The sequence below is a fragment of the Crinia signifera genome, chromosome 6, assembly GCF_055691185.1.
Source record: "Crinia signifera chromosome 6, ASM5569118v1, whole genome shotgun sequence".
In the NCBI taxonomy this organism is placed as follows: Eukaryota; Metazoa; Chordata; class Amphibia; order Anura; family Myobatrachidae; genus Crinia; species Crinia signifera.
Window position 1 is genome coordinate 202,915,344 of NC_139222.1, and position 5,558 is coordinate 202,920,901.

Here is a 5,558-nt window from a genome sequence, read left to right on the forward strand (position 1 = left end):
GAACATTTTTTCCGAAGTGGGCATTAGACACATGGATGCTATAGTTAGTACATAGAAAAAGTATGTACCGAGGACCATGTTGCTGCTGCACATACATCTTTCACGGAAACTTGCACCCTTCTCGCCCACGAGGCAGACATGGCCCTGGTAGAGTGTGCCTTCAGCCGATCAGGAACCTCCATACTCTTTTCTTTGTGCACAAACAATATTGTCTCTTTGATCCAACGTGCACTGGTAACCTTAGGGGCTGCTTCACCTTTCCTAGGTGTAAACAATTGTTTAGATTTCCGTATTCCTCCACTGGAGGTAACAGGAAATAGCTCTTCTCACATCTTACATGTGTAATCTCTCCTCATCCTCATTCTTAGGATAAGGGAAAAAAGCTGGAAAAACAACCTCTTGATTCAGGTGGAAGTCTGAAATTACTTTCAGCAGGAAAATTGGGTTAGTTCTCAGTACAACTCGATCAGGAAATATATTTAGGTAAGGCTCATCTGCTCATAAAGCCTGCATTTCTCCGACCCTCTTGGCAGATGTTATGACTGAGCAACACTACCTTCCAGGTAATGAACTTTAGAGGAATTTTCTCAATGGGTTCAAAAGGCAAAAATATAAGTGCTCCTAGGATTAGATTCAGATCCCAGGGAGCAAGGGGTGACTTCAATCTAGGACGTTCCCTCTTAATGGCTTGACAGAATTTCTTCACCAGGCTGTTTTGAGCCAGGGTCTTATCCAGCAATACTGAAAGGGCTGAGGACGGAGGACCCTGCTGCAGAAGGTTGGATAATGCTGGTAATCTCCACGGTTCTTGTATTGCCATCCGAAGAACTGTTGGGAACCAATCCTTCTTGGGCCAGAATGGAAGAACTACAATAACTGTCACTTGTTCCTTCCGGATTTTTGTCAATATTAGCAATATCATTGGGAATGGAGGGAACATAAAGGCCAGACTGAAGCCCCATCTTAGAGAAAATACATCTACCCCCTCTGCTTTTGGTAGATGAAATCTTTAATAAAAGTGATTAACCTTCTTGTTCTGGTTCGAAGCCATCAGATCTATTTGTGGAATACCAAACTTCTTTGTTATTTCCATGAAGACCTGGTGATTCAGTTCCCATTTTTCAGGCAATACTAATTGTCTGCTGAGAAAATCTGCTCTGGAGTTTTCCTTCCATGGAACGTGTAGAGCTGATAAAGAAAGAAGCTTTTCTTCTGCTCAGGACATGGTTGAAACTTCTTTCAATAGAGCCTGACTTTTGGTCCCTCCTTGCCGGTTTAAGTATGCCACCACTGCAGTGTTGTCTAATTGAACTCTCAGAGGGGCCCCTGTAAGGAGATCTTTGAAATGGAAAATAGCTTTTTTACTGCGCGCATCTCCCTCTGGTTGGATGACATTCAATTGGCAATTGTTACCAGATGCCTTGACAGTTTTGTTGACATCGAACTGCTCCCCATCCTGAGGTGCTTGCATCTGTCGTCAGTACTACATATTCTGGTTGGAGAAGAGATGTGTTTCTGGAACTTAATTGTGGGCTCAGATACCAATTTAGAGAATTCCTTGCTCTTTGACTTAGTTCTACTTTGTATTCTAGGTCTGTGTGCTCCTTTATGCTCTCATCCTCCACCTTGCCCAGGGCACAACTTCTATGGTGGATTTTAATATCCACAGCAACCAAAGAACTAGACGCAATGCAGTCTTCTTTTGACCTTGAATTTGTGAGGCTAATGGTTGAATTCTGTTGCATCTTTCCAGATAAATTGGTCGTCCAGATAGGACCAGATCTCTACACCCAGCAGTCTCAGATGAGCTATGAGACCTGCCAGAACCTTTGTAAAGATTCTCGGGGATGCGGAGAGGCCGAATGGGAGACACGTAAATTGCAGATGATGATCTAGCACACATAGCCTCAGAAATTTTATGTTCCTCTTGTATATGGGAACATGGAAGTAGGTGTATTTTAAGTCTATTGAGGCCATGAAGTCGCCTTACCTGACTCACAATAGAATAGACCTTAGTGTCTCCATGTGGAACTTCTTTACCTTCAGACACTTGTTCAGATCTCTGAGGTCCAGGATCGCTCTGTATCCATCTTCTTTTCCAGGAACATCTTGGAATAAAACCCCCTTTTTCTTTCTTTGAATGGTACATGTTCCACTGCGCCCGATTAAATCATATCGAACACTATTTGATGAAAGGCTTCCAATTCTTCTGACCTCAGAGGATCCCTTGATTGTATAAATCTTCTTTTTACAGGGAAACCTCTGACACAATCAAAATAATCCATTTGTCTTGTATGGAATCTTGCCAATGGCTTACGAACCTTCATAATCTTCCTCCAACCGAAAGGTCAGTCATCTCGCTGTGATTGTCAGGATCTACGAAACCGTCTTCGATTAGATTGGCGTAAAGACTGTCTAGTTGTTACAGAGGATGCTCTATTGTACTGTCTTCCTGGCCTATAGCTCTTAGTCTCTCTAAACTGTTGTTTAGGAGACTGGCCTCCAAATCTTGATTTCTTATCTTGTGGCAACCTGGCTGACTTCCGCAAGACATCCTTTGAATCAAAGATTTGAGTTTACTTCCAAACAGCATAGAGCCTTCATATGGCAGTGACAATAATCGATTTTTAGAGCTCACATCAGCCGACCAACAACGAAGCCAAACTGCTCGACGGCCTGACACTCCAGCAGCCATTGATTTGGCAGCATACTCTATAATGTCCAAAGCTCTAGAGGAAGATGCAATAGCTACCCCTGCTTTAAGTGTAACTGCTGAAGAGCCATGTAGCTTCTTTACTGCGCCTTCCATCTTTCTGTCCAGGCTATCTCTCAGATTAGCACCATCATCCAGCAGAATGGTTGTTCTAGATACGACTTCAGACACAGCTGCGTCAAATTTAGGTATTGCACACCATTTTTCAAATAGTTCATCTGTAGTCGGAAACATGCGCTCTATTCTTTTAAAGCTACTAAATTTCTGATCTATATTCTCCCATTGAGAAGAAATCAAATCTTTAAGAACCTCATGTACCGGGAACACTCTTGATTTGGCTGACCTATCTTTAAACAAGCAATTATTATCTGCAGCCACTTCTGTCTCCTTATAATCCATTGATTTATAGATATATTTAAGCAGACTGTCTACTGTTTCCAAATGAAACGATCTGTCTTTTTCTGGGATTTCCCCAGCTTCCAATTCAGACTCTTCAGAATCTTCACCATATAACAAGGGGGATGCAGGATCCTATTCAAAGTCCACACTAGTCTCAGACCTAGTTCTTTTAACCCCTTGCATGCCTTTTAATTCCGCTTTAGTCACAAATGACTTTTTCCATCCAATCCATGAGCTGCTGAAGGTTGACTGGTTGCACTTCAGCAGATACACTACAGTCCTTGCAAACATTTTCCTTTCCAGCAGAAAAGATGTTATCACATGAAAGACAGTTCTTTGATATAGTCCTAGTCTTGGAAGTACTCTTCTTCCCAGCAGCTTTAGACACACTAGGTGAAGGAGATAATGATCTATCAGTACACTATTCAGATAGCTCAATAATAAAGGCGGGCGCATATCGCGGTCAGCATCAAAGCGTAGCGTGGCACTTCTGCCTCTTCGCCGCTCACTTCCGCCATCTCCTAGCGCTGCGACTTCCGCCAAACAGCCTGGAAGTCTAAGTGGCATGGCAGGGAGCGGACCCTTCTCAAGGCAATGGCCTGGGCAACAGGGTGCAGAACTTATAGAGCAGGACGACGCCTGATATAAGCCTGGATCCGGACATTCCCCCCGGGAGGCCATTCCCCCTTCCAGCAGCACTTGCGCAGAGGGCTATAGCCAGGAACAAATGAGGTAAGTACTTTACACAAAATAACAAAACCTACACTGAACTAATCTCACTGGAGACAGGAAAAAGACTGTAGAGCAAACGGGAAGAGGTGCTATATACCCAAGGAATGCAGAGTTTTCAAGTCTACCTGTCTATCACTGGAGGAGAGGGGATAAACCCAGAGTAATGGCTGCCATGGAGGGTGAGGAAGAAATAACTTTCTGTAACCAAGATATATACAGTAGCAAAGGTACAGCAGTAGATGTGAGTGGAGCAAAGTTTTGTATTTTCAAAATTTAAAGATCTATATGTTTGGTTCCTGTGCTGAGCAAATTAGCTTTATTTACCAATTTCAAACAGATCGTAGTGTCCTGTTATATATATATATATATATATATATATATATATATATATATATATATATATATATATACATACACACACATACATACATAAACACCTTAAACGTTTTATTGGCTAGCAATCATGCCTGTCCCCTGCAATGCCAAGAAGACTCTTTTCCATGAAACATAAAAGAAACAATATTCAATTTACAAGTACAATTTATGTACACGAACAAGATAAAAAATATATTTCACTTACAGATATATCTTTTAATGAATGTTTTTTATAGATTGAATACTTATAATTACCACATTTGGACACTAGATGGCAAAATAGACATTTTGCTTGTCTATCCTTTTACTATATCGGAAGGTAAATCTGACTTAAAACAGTGAGTTGATAATTCTCTCTCTGTATAATTCAGCGAAAGGTTAAAACATTTCCTGCATCCTCTCTAGATTTACTGTACATTTTCTTAATTGCAATCGAAAATAAAACTACTGTATGAAGGGGTTTCTATTATTGTCCATTGCCCTAGAACAAAGACGGATTTTTATTTAGAAGGAATGTAATGCAATTCATTATAACTATATTAAAAATGGAAATCTATCCTGGTGAGGTTAATTGCTGCGATGCTTCACGAAGTCTAAAATTAAACAGAAAAGAAACAGTAAAACTTTCATTTGAAAGTAATTAAGTTTTAATTTAAGGACATCTACTGCATAAAGTGCAATTGATTTGAAATGTAAAAAGCATTGAGTAATTTAACAGAAGCACTATGTCCATTAGAAAAAAAGGGAAAGTAAATAGCTTTGTCCTTTTAGATTATATAAATGATGGGACGCAGTAAAGACCAATTCATTAATTGGAATTAAATATAGATTGGATGTCTTTCTTACAAGAATTGAAATGTATAGCTATAATTAGGAGATAAATAACATTATTTGAGTGACCGATCCATGGAATTATTCAGATTACTATTTATGGAGTCAGAAAGTAACCTAATCCCTAACCTCACCACCGAGGTTAAATTGGTAACTGTGTTTTTGGATCATAGCAGCTCCAATTTACTAAAGTGTTTTACTTGATCAACTTTCAGCATTTTTGTATTTTTGTGGTTTGGAAGTATGTAAATGTATGTATATATATATAATCATGCATAATGGATGTAACATTGGACTACCAGGCCCCATGACAACATTTTATTATGCTAATGAGCTTACTGTTTGCATCCTGTATCCCCTATATACATGTGCAGGGGGCATTGAATACTAAGTGAATCTCGGTTGGGGCTATGGATTCTGGAACTGAAAGCCACTATCGGCCTTCACCACATAAAAGCAAGTTCTTGTCCATGTTGAAAGGAACATAGTGGAGGCCAGCATAATTTGC